Here is a 17,402-nt window from a genome sequence, read left to right as displayed (position 1 = left end):
AACGACCAAGCCAAGAACGAGGTAGGACTGAATAATTAAATTGTATTTACTTCAATGCAAGAGGCCTGACAGGCAAGGCAGATGAACTTTGGGCATGGTTTGAAACAGGGGATTGGGAATATCATAGCTGTTACAGAAACATGGCACAGGGAAGGGTACAAATGGCAGCTTATATTCCAGGGTATAGATGCTATATAAAGGATAGAAAGGGGGCAAGAGAGGAAGGGGAGTGGCATTTTTGGTTAGGGATAACATTACAATTGTACTGTAAGGCCAATTTTGACAGTATTAGGCAAAACTTTCAAAAGTTGATCGGGAGGGGCTATTTGTAGGTAAAGTGATGGAAAATGGGAGGCCTTCACCAACTGAGATAATGAGAGTCCAGAGACAGTATGTTCCTGGTAGGATGAAAGGCAAGGCTGGTAGATGTAGGGAGTGCTGGATGACTGGAGAAATTGCAGCTCCGGTCAAGAAAAATGGTAGGTATAGACAACTGGGATTGATTGAATCCCTCAAGGGTTATAAGGGCAATAGGAGTATGCTGAAGAGGGAAATCAGGTGGGCAAAAAGGAGACTTGAGATAGCTTTGGTGAATAGGATTAAGGAGAATACAAAGAGATTCTACAAATACATTAAGGGGGAGAAAAGTAACTAGGGAGAGAATAGAGTCCCTTAAAGATCTACAAGGCTGTCCAAATGTGGAAATGTAGGTGCGGGTAAGACACTAAATGAGTATTTTGCATCAGTATTTACTGTGGAGATGGATATGGAAGCTAGGGAACTTGGAAAACTAAACAATGATAACTTAAAAAGTGCTCATATTACAGAGGTGGAGGTGCTGGATATCTTAAAATGCATACAGGTGAATATATTCCCGGGACCTGATCAGGTGTATCCCAGACCTTTGTGGTAAGCTCGTGAAGTGATTGCCCTGCCCCTTGTGGAGATATTTATATCATTATTAGCCATGGATTAGGTGCCGGAAGACAGAAGGGTGGCTAATGTGGTGACATTATTCAAGAAAGGTAGTAAAGAAAAGTTAGGGAACTAGAGATCGGTGAGCCTGATGTCAGTGGTGGGTAAGTTGTTGGAGGAGATTCTGAGGGACGGGATCTAGAGTCAGAGAATCATAGAAATGTACAGCGCAGAAATAGATCCTCGGTCCAACTCATCCATGCTGACCAGATATCCCAAATTGATCCAGGCCCATGTACCAGCATTTGGCCCGTACCCTTCGAAACCCTTCCAATTCATGTACCTATCCAAGTGTCTTTTAAATGTTGAAATTGAACAAGGCTCTGATAGCTCATTCCATATGCACACCACCCTCTGCTTTTGTATCTTTCCCTTCATCTTTAAACCTATGCCGTCTAGTTTTGGACACCCCAACCCTCAGAAAAGACCTTGATTATTAACCCTATCCATGCCCGTCATGATATTATAAACTCTACAAGGTCACCCCTCAGCCTTCAATACTCTAGGGCAAATAGGCCTCAGACTGTTCAGCCTCTCCCTATAGCTCAAACCCTCCAACATCCTTGTAAGTGTTTTCTGAACTCTTTCAAGTTTTACAACATCTTTCCTATAGCAGGGGCATCAGAATTGAAAGCAGTATTCCAAAGTGGCCTAACCAATGTCCTGTGCAGCCACAACATGACATCTCAACTCTTACAGTCAATGCAATGACTAACATGGGCAAGCGTACCAAATTATAAATTAAACTTCATCTTCCAGTCCTCAGTCCATTGGCCCAGCTGATCAAGATCCCATTTTTCTCTGATATAATCTTCTTCACTGTCCTCTATACCACCGATTTTGATGTCAGCTGCAAACTTACTAACCATGCTTTCTATATTCTCATCTGAATCATTTATATAAATGACAAACAATAGTGGATCAGTCTGATCCCTATGGAACACAGCTGGTCACAAACCTCCAACCGAGAAACAACCCTCCCCTACCACCTCTGTCTCCTACCTTCAAGCTAATTTTTAACCAAATGACAAGCTCTCCTTGGATCCCATATGATTTAACTTTACTAACCAGTCCACCTTACAGAACCTTGTCACAGGCTTCGCTAAAATCCATGTAGACAACATCGACCACTTTGCCCTCATCTGTCTGTTTGGTCACATCCTCAAAAAACTCAACTGAGTTTGTGAGACAAAATTTCCCATGCACAAGGCCATGATGCCTATACCTAATCAGTCTTTGCCTCCCCAAATGCATGTAAATCCTGTCTCTCAGAATTCCCTCCAACAATTTACCCAACACTGACATCGAACTCACTGGTCTATAGTTTCCAGATTTCTCCTTGCACTCTTTCTTGTATAAAGGCACAACATTAGCCACCCTCAGTCTTCCAGCACCTCACCCATGGTGTAGATGATACAAACATCTCTGCTGGGGCCTTGCAATTTCCTGGGATATACCTGATCAGGTCCCAGGGATTTATCTACTTTTGTACCTTTTAAGGCCTCCAGCACCTCCTTTTCTGTAATGTGGAATGTTTTCAAGACATTAATATTTATTTCCCTGAGTTCCCTAGCTTTCACGTGGCGCCAAAAATAACCCAGAGATTACTATCCTTGAGATCCGGCCTATTTAACCTCCTGCCTACCTTCCTATACCCATCCTGCAGAACTTCATCCCTTATTTTACATGTGTTAGTCCCAATGCATACAATGACCTCTGGTTGCTCACATTCCCCTTGCTGCAACCACTCTGGGACGTCCTTGACTCTGGCACCAGGGAGGCAACACACCATCCTGAAATCATGCTGACAGCCATAGAATCAGCTTGCTGTGTGCCTGACTGGAAAGTCCTATATAACAATTGCTCTTTTGAACCTTGACAATCCCTGCTTTATAAATGATTACAGTTGTGGTGCCAAGACCTGGCTGTAACTGCTACTTTCTTCTGAGAGGCTAGCCCCTCAACTGTATCAAAAATGGTATATTTATTTGAGAGAGGGATAGCCACAGGACACTCTTCCTACCTCTCCTGACAGTCACCCATCTACCTGACTGTACCTGCAGTGTGACTGCCTCTTGAAAGCTACTGTCCATCACACTCTGTGCCTCCAGTATGCTCCTCAGTGACTCCAAATGGCTCTCCAGCCAATCCAAATGGTTTGATCTGAGCTGCATCCAAACACACAACCTGCAGGCATAGTCTCCAGGGACAGTCAATTGTTCCCTGATCTCCCACATCTGACAGGAGGAATACATCACTCCACTGACTGCCACCTTTTCCTCTTAAAAATTTGCCAATGTAGACTTGCCGAAAAAACCCACACTTACACTCTGTGCTGGGAACTTAATGTCTATATTTTATAATACAAGGCCTACAAGCAGGAGCTCTAAGTACAACCATTAAAAAATCTGCCCTTCCCTTGCCTGTAGTTTTAAATTTTAAATATGCAAAAACAAATTAAATTTTATTTTCTTAAAATGCAACATTTAGCTTAACTCCCAGCAACTGAATTAGCCTACTCCTGAGTTCCTTTATCAGGTGGTAATTCCAGTTAAGCGCTCAGCCCTCTCCAGATCTGTGTGAAGGTAAATTGATCCCTCAGCCTCTTGGATTCAGCTTTACAAATACAATGGATTCAGGAACCCTCCTCCCTGTTGTTATTCCGATCCCACCGCTACTAAGATGCTGATAAGGTACCCTCAACAACAGTGTGAAACAGGACTGTCTTCTGAGCTCTGTCCACTAGTAATATAATCCATTTCTGGAGCCCTCAACAACAATATGGAAAAGGCCGCTCTCCCAAACTCCATGTCTCCCTGCCTCTTCTTCCTGCCGTTTAGTTTTTTTTTGGATGTTAAAAGTTCCAAAAGTAATGACAAGTGAAAAAGGTTCTGCTTTCTGCTCTAGAAGATGGAAGAAACCCCATGAAAAACCTCCAACTCAGAAGCAGTTCTAAGATCCACACTGCTCTGCTTCCACCATTTTCTTTGCCCTACAGCCTCAGCATGAGCCCCTCTTCCTTACCCACCCATCTTCCTCAACACTTACCTCTCTTTCTCCTCACCCCCCCCAAATGACTGAAGCCCCACACCAAAATGCAAATTCCTCAGTCTGAATGATAGATGCTATGACCACTACACTCCCCGATTTCCCTGAAACATGCATCCCTCTCTCAGAATGACAAGGCCTGTAGTATAAATATCAATGTTACCATGGACAGAAACCTGTCATTATTAATTATGAATTCTAGAATGGATTTATCAAAGGGGCAGGACTGACAGCTGGGAATGGACTCTTGACAAGAGAGGGAGGGCATAAAAAAGGAGGTAATGTTACATTATTGACCAAAGTGTTGGTTACTGCTGATGGTAATGATATCATAGAAGGCTCCTGGATAAGGCCATATTGTAGTAGATAGAAACAGAGCAATCACATTGTTGGGAGAGATAAATGGGCAGATATGTAATCAAGTCTTGGAGATGGGAATGTTAATAGGAGGGAATTTCAGCTTCCCCAGTATTAACTGGGACAGAAGAAGTGGAAGATAGGAAAGGTGGACTTCTGAAACAGTATGCAAGAAACTTTTTTTTTGAGACAGCACATATAATGTTCTTCAAGGGAGAGAACAATACTGGACGTAGTTTCGTAGAATAAAGCCAGAGGAATGGTAGAAGTGTCTGTGGGGCAGCATTTCAGAGACACTGACCATAGCACGGTAAGATTTAAGGCAGTCATGGAAAAGGATATAGAGAGACCATAAATAAAAGTTCTAAATTGGGGCAGATTATTTTAAAATGAGATCAAATAATGTCTGGCCTTATTATACTGCAAGATAGGAAAATCTACATCAGAGCAGTGTGAGTCTTTTGAAAGGGAAATAGTTAGTGCACTAGGTAAACATGTTTCCTTAAAGATAATGGGTGGGACCAACAAGTCCAGAGAATCCTGGATGTCAAAAAATGTACAGGCACATAGAAAGTGCATGGAATACTTAAAAAGGAAATTGGGGGAGAAAGGAAAGAAAAAGCTTCAGAACCTTAAAACATGCAAATGGTGCAAAATTTGGATGTACTGTGAACATAAAAACATAAACATAGAAACTAGGAGTAGGAATAGGCTATTTAACGCTTCCAGCCTGCTCCGGTATTCAATATGATTATGGCTGATCCTCTATCTTAATGCCATATTCCCAGCTTCTCCCCATATGCCTTGATGCCTTTAAAATATTAAAAACTTATCTTTTTTTAAAATATATTCAGTGACTTGGCCTCCAAAGCCTTCTACCTTCAAAAATTCCACAGGTTCACTATCCTTTAAATGAAGAATTGTTTCATCATCTCAGCCTTAAATGGTCTCCCTATATCCTGAGACTGTGTCTGTGGTTCTAGACAATCCAATCAGGAGAAACATCTGCAATTAGACTGTCCATCCCTGCTAGCATTTTATACAGTTCTGTGAAAAGAAATGACTGACATTGTGAAGACACAGACAAATTGGCAGAATGGACAGACAAGCATCAGAAAAATGTGAGGTAAAAGATTTTGCAGAATGTCTGGGCACAATGAATCTAAAGGAAAGGGTACAGTCCCGCAGTGCATGCGAAGACGTGGAGGTAAATGTGCATAGATCACTGAAGGTTCCAAATCGGGTTGAGCCCATAGTTAAAAAAATGCATGGGATATTAGCTTTAAAAATGCATACAGAAACAAGAAACAAGAATAAAAAGGAACCGCTAGTTTGACCTCTATTAGCATATTTTATGTTCTATTGTTTTATATATGGGCACTGTCATTTTCAAAGAATGCAGAAGTTTCAGAGACAATGCAGAAAAGAATTACAAGAATGGTTCCAAGAATGAGGTGTGTCAGTTACGGGAGCAGGCGTAGAAATGAGAGTTATTGCCTGTACAGAAGAGAAGATTGAGAGATTCATGGAGTGTTCAAAGTCTTGAAAGGCCTTGACAGAACAGAGACAGAGAAAGAAAAACTGTTCCTATTGGCAGAACTGTCGACAGTGGAGATAAAATGATTGGCAAATGAATCAAAATTGACAAGACAATTTTCTTTTTGAAACAGCAAGTGGTTTCAGTGTAGAAGACACAGCTTGAGAGATTTCCAAAGGGAATTGGATCATTATCTAATGAGGAAGAATTTGCAGGATTACAGGGAAAACCTTACTGTAAGGAAAACTCAAAGAAGTGGGACCTGCTCAGTTGATCGTCCAAAGAACATGTGAACATATCAGGTGGATTGGCCTCTTTCTCTAGATGACTTTCAGTGATTTCCTTGATTTTGACTTTGATTCAATCCTGACTTATCTGTACATCAGCTCTTTTAATTTGCCTCGGTTGCAATTCACTACATCCTATGTCATAGAGTCATACAAATTCACGTCACAAAAAGAGGCCCTTTGGCCCATTGCTGCCATACCACTTGTCCAGCACCAATCAATTCCAGACCTAGTTTCCAACATATGCTCATAGCCTTACATGCTATGATGCTTCATGTATTCATCTGAAGACTTTTTAAATGTTGTGATGGTTCCAGCCTCTACCACTTTTTCAGACATTGATTTCCAGATACCTACCAACTGCTGCTCCAGTAAAAGAGAAGTTACTTTCCTATCTAAGCTATCTATGCCCTCATAACATTATCTACTTCAGTCAGGTTCTCCCCAGACATCACTGCATATATAGTCGCTCTTCATTTCTGAAATGCTACAACACAGGCACATCCTGGTCAATCACCTCTGCACTCATCCTTCCTACAGAATGGTAAACAGAACTGCTCTTGTATACAGTGCCTCAATTAATAAAGGCAAGTATCTTATATGCCTACGTGACCACTTTATTCACCTGTCCAATTACTTATAAGGGTTTGTGGATGTGCACGGATGTCCAAATTTTGCATCATTTGCTATTTTGAGGTTATGAAGTTATTAGAGATAATCAAGTTCATATAATTAATCTGTACCAAAACATTATGATCCTTCACCAACATTTGGAGCATGCCACTGGAAAACATATTTCAATCTGGAAAATAACCATTCACTGGAACTGTTTGCTGCCACTCAGCTATATTCATAATTTCATGGTCCTTGTTATTCCATAGGCATTAACTTTACTCAGTAAATGTACTGAGTGACAGTTTAGTCAAATGCCTTTTTGAAGTCCATAAACACACCACCAATCCTATCTATGACCCCACCTGAAAAATCAATCAAGTTAGATTAACGTATTGTGTTTTTAAAAATGCATTTTGGATTTCCTGAATTAATCCGCAATTGTCTCAATGACCATTGGCTGTCCATAATTATCATTTCCAAATAACTTTTCACGACTGAGCTAAAACTGTCTGACCTGTAGCTGCTGGCTTTACTGTTGCAGCATTTTCTTTGCAATTTTCCAGTCCTCCAGTCCTATCCCTGTATCTAAGGGGGAATTAGAATGTTATGGCCAATAATTTTGTAGGAATTATTGTTTAGACATTTAATGGAGAAGTTCAAAACTATGAATGGGTTTTGATGGAGTGGAAAGGTGAAACTGTTTCTAGTTACAGTGTTCAGCAACACTGGATACTAATGTAAGGTACGTGGAAAAATCAGTGAAGTGAGATGAAGAGGACTTTTCACACAGTCAGTTGTATCTGAAATTCCTTGCCTCTCAATGTTGTGAAACAAATTAAATAGAATCTTACAATAGCATTTGAATTAACAGCTCAACATAAGGAAAACTTATTTGCTGCTTTGCGGGTAAAAGCACTAGGCTGCAACTGGTTGAATACCTCTGTTGTGCTTTCTCCAAATGTACAAAGGACTGACTGACAACCTTTTGTTCCTTCTGATTTTAGGAATATGCATTGCTTTCCACCTGAAATGGGTGGATGTTCCCACTGTCCAGTTGAGTATCCTAGCAAGGTGATGATTGCTGAAATACCTGAATACCATTTCAAGAGAACTATCACCCCAATTACTCCAGGTGGAATCTCATAAAATCATCAGGTGATTCGTAAATGGCGCTACAAGAATCCATTCTTGGAAGCATTGTGCAAATAAAGCAAATGATATTTATAATTTCTCCTTCTTGGCTATAATAATGAACTATGTAGTGTTTTTACTTGAAGAAAAGTTGGTTATCAGAGATTTTTCTGGGAGGAGGTCCATTGTTCAAACATGATCATGGATCACAAAAATAAGTTATAATTCCACATGCAAAGCAAACATCCTTTATTTTGCGTTGTGAACCAAAGGATGAAAAGGTCTGTTTTAAATCAATGACTGGAAAGAGTTGCTGCACTTCCGTAAACAAATTATTAGAACACAACATGTTTACACTGTTGCTTTCTTCAAGTAGTGGTGGAATAGATGTATGATGCCGCTGCACTGTGGATATGTGAGCATAGCCCAGCAACAGATTGCTGATTGATTTGAGGAATTGGAACCAAATGTGGATGTCAGAAGTCATAAGAGTGATGAAAATACATTGGCTGCACGGCAGGTGAACAGTTTGGGTGTGAACAATATGGGGTGAGAAGCCTCCAGACTGCAGAAGGAGCAAATCTCTCTGTCTTTGCCTGCAATGAAACAACCAAAGCCTCAAAAACAGCAAAATATTCTTTCCCACTGGTTGCTGTAAACTGTTGCTTCTAAGTAATGACCAAAAGACTTTGCAACTAGTTTGCCAAATATCTTGTCAGTTCAGCCAAATTGAGTGGGTAAGAGTGAAGGCAAATAAATGTTGATCTTTATTTCAAAGGGAATGGAAAATAAAATAGGGAAATGTTGCTAAATTTATATAAGGCACTAATTGGACCACACCTAGAATACTCGAAAAAGGTTTGTTTTCATTTAGAAAGGTTACTCTGGCTATTAAAGGCAGTCCAAAAAAGGTTAACTAAATGAATCCAAGGTATGGGGACTTTTGTAAGAGTAGACATTGAGTAAATTAAACCTGTATTCTTCAGCCATTAGAAGAATGAGAGGAACATTATTCCAATGTACAAAATTCTGAGGGGCTTGGCAGGTTAGATACTGAAAGATGGTTAACCAGAGGTTAATCAGATGGATAATCAGAATAAGGGATAGTTTATTTAAGACAGAAGTGAGGAACAATTTGTTCCCTCAGTGGGTTATGAATCTGGAATTCTTTACCACAGAGGGCTGTAGATGTTGGTTCATTAGGTATGCTGAAGGCTGAGAGATACAGATGTTCAATCAATAAAGGAATCAACGATTGTGGAGATAAGGCAGGAAAGTGGAGCTGAAGATTGTCTAATCAGTCATGACCTCATTCAATACCAGAGCAGACTCGGCAGGTCGAAAGCAATCTTGCAAACAGCTCTGACATTTAACATTGGCTGTGGAACTCAGCTAACATGCACTTTATCAAAAAACAAGTCACCATCCTCACTTGGAATCATATCACAAATCTTTGCTTTTCACTGGGTCAATATCCTGGAATCTCTTCCTAAGAGTACTGTGGAAGTAGTTACACCCCAAACATAGCATCAAGTCAAGAAGACAGCTCATCAACACCTTCACTAGGACAAGAATTGGCAACAAATACTGAACTGGCTAATAAATGCCCACATCCACTGAACGTTCTTTCATGCCTGCAGTACATTTTGTCCAAAATCAAATGACTGCATGAGTAATGAATTATTATTATGTAGAACTTGTCAACGTGGTGCACTTTCCTCCACCCTACTTTCATTGCATGTGTTTTTATTTGTGAGACTTTGTGTATTCGTGTGCGTATTGGTGTTGCCAGCATCCATCTCTTTCGAGGGTTACAAACAGCGTACATCTTCCTCTCCAAAATGCACTGAGTACAAGCAATTGAAAAGAAGACAAGGAGGTAGCGCTGAAGAAGCCACAGCTCATGAGGTACTTAAAAAGGTTTGCTGCTCACTGTGCGGATAAGATTGGGAGCAGTAGGGAGGATGAGCAATGTAACCATACAACTGTAGTACAGGGAGCCATAAGATATAGCAGCAGAATTAGGCCATTTGGGCCATTGATGCTGATCCCACATTTCATCAGTTTCTCAACTCCATCCTCCTGCTGTGTCCCTGTACAACCTTTTGGTTTTTGAGCCTGATCAGCTAAGTGTTTGATTTTAAGAATTATAAAACTTCTAATCCTTCTTTTTGCAAAAATCAATAATAGTAAGGTGAGGGCTTTTTTTAAACTTATGTTTATACTGTGATCTGTCACTTGATTGACTTTTAATATTAAAAGGTTGATATTAAGATGTCCCAGTGTAGTGGTTATTGAGCTGTAAGTCTGTGCTAACACTGTGTTTTGAGTAAAGTGTGCTGTATTTGTAATAGGGGACTCTGTTGTCTGGGGCACAGACAGACGTTTCTGTGGCTGTCAGCGAGACATCAAGATGGCGTATTGCCTCCCTGGTGCCAGGGTCAAAGATGTCTTGGAGAGGGTGCAGAATATTCTGAAAGGGCAGTGTGACCAGCCACAGGTAATTGTGCACTTTGGTACCAATAACATAGGTAAGCAAAGTAATCAGGTTTTGAAGAGAAATACAGAAAACTAGGCAGGAGGTTAAAAAGTATGTCCTCATAGGTAGTTTTATCTGGGAAATGACTGAGGTGATAGTGAGGGAGCACTTTCGGGCAAGTGCCCATAATGCTATCAGTTTTAAAATAGTTATGGAAAGGTAAAGAATGGATCAAAAAGTTAAAGTTCTAAGTTGGAGTAAGACCAATTTTGATGGTATTAGACAGGAATTTTCAAAAGTTGATTGCGGAAACCTATTCACAGGTAAAGGCATGGTTGAGAAGTGGGAGGCCTTTGAGAATGAGACAATGAGAGTTCATAAACAGTATGTTCCTGTTAGTGTTAGTCTTTCAAAAATACCTCTCATTAAAATGCTTGCATGCTAGGAACTAACTGACTACAGATATTTGATTAGGTTACTGAACGTGTCTTCCTACGGAGATTCTTATCTTGTCCAGTATCTCAAAACGGAGACCACATGTCTGACTTTAAACATCTGCTACATGTCGCTGCCAATTCCTTTCAGCCTTCTTGTGTCAGCTTAAAAAGCTCCACACTGCCATCTTGTCAACTTTAGTGATGGGTCACTACAACAAGGGGGATTCTGATGGATAGGAATTACATGCATTTGGAAAACCGAGGACTGATTAGGAATAGTCAACATGGCTCTAGGGGCATGAGAAATCATGTCTCACTAACTTGATTGAGTTTTTTGAAGAAATGACAAAGAAGATTGATGAAGGCAAAGTGATAGACGTTGTCTATATGGACTTCAGCAAAACATTTAACAAGGTTTCACACGGTAAACTGGTTAGTAAGGTTAGATCACAGGGGATCCTGGGGGAGCTAGGCAATTGGATATAAAATTAGCTTGAAGGTAGCAGACAGAGGGTAGCGGTAGGGAGTTGCTTTTTGGATTGGGGGCTTCTGACCAGTGGTATGCCACAAGTATTAGTGCTGGATCCGCTACTTTTTGTCATCTATATAAATGTTTTGGATGTGAACATAGGAGGTATGGTTAGTAAGTTTGCAGATTACACCAAAATAGATGGTATAGTAGACAGTGAAGAAGATTATCTCAGAACAAAATGATCAGATGGGCAGAGAATTGGCAGATGGAGTTTCATTTAGGTAAGTGTAATTTGTTGCATTTTGGTAGGGCAACAGAGGGCAGGACTTATACACTTAATGGTAGGGCCCTGGGGAGTGTTGCTGAACAAAAAGACCTGGGTGCAGGTTCATAGTTTCTTGATAGTGGAGTCACAGGTAGACAGGTGGTGAAGAAGGCATTTGGCACACTTGGCTTCATTGTTCATAACATTAAGTAAAGGAGTTGGGATGTCATCTTGCAGTTGTGCAGGACATTGGTGAGGGCCACTTTTGGAATACTGCATACAGTTCTGGTCTCCCTTCTATAGAAAGGATGTTGTTAAACTTCAGAGGATGCAGAAAAGATTTACAAGGATGTTGCCAGCACTGGAAAGTTTGAGTTATAGGGAGATGCTGAATAGGCTGAGGAATATTTCTGTGGAGCATTGAGACTGAGGGGTGACCTTATAAAGGTTTAGAAAATCATGAGAAAATCATCATAGAGTGAATAGCCAAGGTCCATTTTCTAGGGTGATGGAGTACAAAGCAGAAAACCTAGATTTCTGGTGAGAGAGGAAAGATTTAAAAAGGACCTGAGGGATAACTTTTCCAAGCATAGGGTATGCACGTATGGAATGAGCTGCCAAAGGAAGTGGTGGATGTGGGTACAATTACAAAATTTAAAAAGCATCTCAATGGGTACATGAATAGGAAGGGTTTAGAGGGCTATGGATCAAATGCAAATTTGGCAGATGGGGCTGTAGGGTCTGATTGCGATGTCTCGTCAGCATGAATAAGTTGGATCTGTTTCCATGCTGTATGACTCTAACTCCTGATCCCTTTACCAATAAAGAACCTACTTATTTCTATCTTAAATATTATGAATGACTTGCCCTCCACAGCCTTTTGATTCAATGAGTTCCACAGATTAAGCACCCCTGGCTAAAGAAATTCCTCCTCATCTCAGTTCTAGAGGGCTTCCCCTTCACTCTCTGGCTGTGCCCTTGGTTTCTAGTCTCTCCTGCCAGTGGAAACATCTTTTCCACATCCATTCTATTCAGGCCTATAAGTATTCAATACTTTTCAATGAGATATCCCCTCATCCATCTAAAATCCACCTAATGCAGACTGAAAGTCATCAACTGCTCCTCATATGACAAGCCCTTCACCTGCAGGATCATTCTTATAAAACTTCTCTCGATAATCTCCAATGCCAACACATACTTCCTTAGATATGAGGCCCAAACCTGCTCACAGTATTCCAAATGCAGTCTGACCGGAGGCTTATACACGCTCAGCAGTATATCTCTGTTCGTGTATTGTAGCCCTCATGAAATGAATGTCAACACTGCATTTGCCTTCCTAACTGACCACTAAACCAGCATGACTTAGGATTCCCATTTTGCTTTGTGCTTCAGATTTGCAAAACCTTTCCCCATTTATAAAATGGTAAGTACCTCTATTCTTCTGGCCAAAATACATCACCTCACACTTTTTGACACAGTATTACATTCAAGAGAAAAGAGAAATGTCGTTGTAATCAGGTCAGCATAGTCAGTGGAATAGATGCTGTTCTCAGTGGCCAGGATTGAGAGTCCCAAAGGCTATGTTACCTGCCTGGTGCCTGTGTTCAGGATATCTCATCTGGGCTGCAGAGGAACTTGGAGTGGGAGGGGAAAGAGCCAAATGTCGTAGTCCATGTAGGTACCAACCATATACTTAGAAACACTGACGGGAGAGCTCATTGAAACTTACAGAATACTGAAAGGCCTGGAGAGAGAGGATGTGGAGAGGCTGCTTCCACGAGTAAGATAGTCCAGACGGAGGGCACATCCTCAGAGTGAAGGGGTGACACTTTTGTATTGAGATGAGGAGGAATTTCTTCAGCCAGTGGCTGATGAATCTGTGTAACTCATTGCTGCAGAAGGCTGTGGAGCCCATGTCATCCAGTGCATTTAATAAATAATAAATCTAATAAATAGGTTCTTGATTGGTAAAGGGATCGAGTGTTACTGAGAGAAGGCAGGATTATGGGGTTGCGACAGCTATGATTGAGTGGTAAAACGGACTCAATGGGCAGAATGACCTAACTCTGTTCCTATATCTTATGGACTTATTTCACCGATTCTCTCTCATTGTTCCCATAACCATAGCACCTTTTGCAGACAGCCGACTTCCTCAAGCACTTTACAGTCAATGTCATACTTTTCAGGTGCATTTACAACTGTAACAAAGGGGACATGACGCATAACTTGCACAGAAAAATAAACTTCAAAAAAAAAGTTCAGATTATGTTATTGATTAAAGAGTGCATATTAGCCATCACACAGGAGATAATTCTCCAGCTATTTTTTGAAGTATGGCTGGGGTGGGGGGTGTTCTGCTATAATGCCTGTTCTGGCAATGTGAATTGGCTATGACATAACTGACGAATAGGGGAACACTATTTCTACAACACAAACTTGTATTGACTATGACATGATTCCACCGAGTACGCATCGATATCATGTGATTGTTTCACAGGCTTTGTGCTGAGCATGCGCGATGTTAGCATCGAAGGAAGTCTCCATGCTGGCATCACGTGATCATGTCGCTATCTGTGAGAGGTACAGTATTCTTTTTTTGTTGCAAATTCTGCTGTGTTACTCTCAAAAATGTGAGGACAAAGTGATAAGAATGCTTGCCAGAAGTGTCCTTGTTATAAAAGCCAACCCCCAAGAAACAGTCAGATGACAATGAACCACAGCCATCCACTTTTGGATTAACTATTTTTCACCCTAACCCTGCAATCACAACTGCACTTGAAGGTGATGATGATGGTGATGACCCACAGACCTGCATTAACAACAGAGCAACCTCAAAACCTACTCTCCCATCAAGTCATCTTTTCAAGATAAGGTACTAAATTTACTTTTATTTATTATTAGATATGAATTAAACATTTCTTCAAACTGTGCTATCCTTTGTGTTAGGCTTTTGAGTGATTTTTTTGGTGGTCTGCCCCCAGCCCCATTTTTCCCATAGGCTCCATTATTTTGATAGTGCGGGAGTGCAACTATCACATTACAGCAGAACCGCCGTAGAATTATGGGTTCTTCTGCCTACATTCAAGAAGGCATAAGGGGCCTCTTCAGCCTCTCATCTGAATGAGGACACATCCAACAGTGCGCCACTACTTCAGTACCACATTGAGAGTATAAACGTTGATGTTCTGAGCTCAAGTTCTGAAGGGAACCTGACCCTACTGGCTTAGACACGAAAGTTCTATTGATCCAACAGTGGCTTACACTAATCCTAAAATAATTCACATTATAGGACCTTTCATATTCACCAGCTGAACATAGCAATTAGTAGAATTGTCAAACTCACCTTCCATCACATTGCAGATGATCAATAATAGACTAATGGATTGCAATTGACAGGACTTTTTTTTTGTGGGACAGGATATGCTGGGGCAATCTTCCACATGGTTGGGCAGATGCCAGTTTAGTTAGTGGTTAGGCCACATTTGGAATACTACGTTCAGTTCTGGTCTTCCTGCTAGAAGAAAGATGTTGTTAAACTTGAAGGTTTCAAATAAATTGCAAGGATGTTGCCTAGTTTGGAGGTTTTGAACTATAGGGAGAGGCTGAATAAGCTGGAGCTATTTTCCCTGGAGCGTCAGAGGCTGAAGAGTGACCTTTTAGAGGATTTGTAAAATAATGAGCGGCATGGTTGATTTGCAAAGGCCTTTTTCTCAGGGTTGAGGAGTACAAAACTAGAGGGCATGGGTTTAATGTGAGGGGCAAAAGATTTAAAACGGACCTAAGCAGCAACTTTTTCATGCAGAGCTGGAAGTGTATGGAACGAATGCCAGAGGAAGTGGTAGAGGCTGGAACAATTACAACATTTAAAATGCATCTGGATGGGTATATGAAAGGAAGAGTTTAGAGGGGTGTGGGCCAAATGCTGGCAACTGGGACTAGATTAATTTAGGATATCTGGTTGACGTGGACCAGTTGTACGAGCTTGTTTCCATGCTGTACATCTCTGAATCTATGCCAGTGTTGTAGCTGTAATGGAACAGCTCAGCTAGGAGTGCAGATTCCTTTATTTGGGAGATCTTACAGAGTGATAGAGTCATAGAGTCATGCAACATGGAAAAGGACCCTTCTATCCAACCAGTCCATACTGAACATTATCCCAAACTAAACTAATCCCACCTACCTGCTCCTGGCCCATATCCCTCCAAACCTTTCCTTTTCATCTTCTACAAAAAAGTCCTACCAGGATCTGACACTATCATATATCAGTTTCCACTTGTTTGCTAGTCCCACACCCTATGATGCACATCTTCTACTTAATGGTCTGATGGTAATGGGAGGCATTGTGAGATCTGAACCCGCAGATTCAAAGCAGCAAATGCAGTCTTAGTGTACTGTATAGGGTGGGCCGAAGGACTAAAAGGCAATGATGATATTCGACAGCTGCATGGGAAAATAGATTGTACAGGATGGGAAAACAGGATAGGAAAGTTTAGAATGATACTTGACAAGTTGCATGACCTTGAATGAGTCCTGTGAACATTCCTTTTCAAGCAAAAGATGACACCTGCAGCTTGTTTTCCTGTGTTTTCCGTACCAGCCAGCAGTTTTGGCTTCTGTGTCCGCTTTCTTTGTGCTGGCTGTTTGTTACACTGTATAAGAAAGAGTTTCATTCCAAGGCTGGACTTCTGGCTGGACCAAATCATGAACAGTGCCAGGAAATAAGCTCAGCCTCCAGACCAGCCTTCAATCGAGGGGATCCTGATGGCCAGAAGGGCGTGAGGCTTTTGAATTTTTTCCTTTTTTTCATTCTTTTTATGCCTTAATAAATGTGCCTTTCTTTTTCATCTTTTATTGTTATTCAAAAAATGTTCATATTTATGCAAATTGCTGTTGTTGAGCTTTCTATTAATTATATTTACCCGAATCTGAAAAGAACCGGTTGGATACATGCAGTGATCCAAGACAAATACTTTGATGATTTTACCTTCTATTAATTCTGTCTGCTCTGAAAGAAAATATGTTCCAATTATAACCTGTATAGTATAATCCTTTTTTTTTAAAGGTAATTCACTGGATGTGCACTAAAACATAATTTCAGAGTCACTGCCTAGACCAGCATCTATAGTTGCCTCAGAGGGCAGTTAACCATGTTGCTGTAAGTCTGGAGTTACACGTATATCAGACTGACAGATTTCCTTCCCCAAAGGCTATTAATGAACTAAGTTGGTTTTTTACAGTAGTTTGTACTGCAGAATTGTGTCTAAATTCAAATTTCACCCTTTTCCATGGTATGATTCAAGCCCATAGGCCGGGGACTTTAACGTGGGATGCTCATTAACAAGGCAAGTGACATTAGCACAACGCTACTGCCTCCCTCCATCTGTATCAGCCTGTCAGTAAATGAATCTTCTCTACCAGTTAATTTGGAAGCGTCCTGTTGGCCCCTGCTTATTGTGTGAAAATATTATTCTCACATCACAGGAAAGTAGACATTCCAAGGCTTTAATGCATCTGTTGATTTTTTTTTTGTTCGGCCAGGGTCCCTGTGAGGGTTCCATAGAGCACAGAAGTCATGGTATGGAGTTACCTGGGAGAACATCACCTCGGCAACAACAAAAAGAATTCATCATCTCTCTGGACAGACCCTGCAAATGAACTTTCCAGAAACAAGCAATGTTTAAGTAGTAGCTATCAGCCACAGCTCACTGCTAACATTTCTGACTTTTAATCAAAGTCACCGAACAAAGGGGCAGCACTACAAAAGCTTGTGATTTCAAATAAGTCTGTTGGACTATAACC

The sequence above is a fragment of the Rhincodon typus genome, chromosome 35 (genome assembly GCF_021869965.1).
Source record: "Rhincodon typus isolate 14 chromosome 35, sRhiTyp1.1, whole genome shotgun sequence".
Classification (NCBI taxonomy): domain Eukaryota; kingdom Metazoa; phylum Chordata; class Chondrichthyes; order Orectolobiformes; family Rhincodontidae; genus Rhincodon; species Rhincodon typus.
This window is presented reverse-complemented; position numbering follows the sequence as displayed.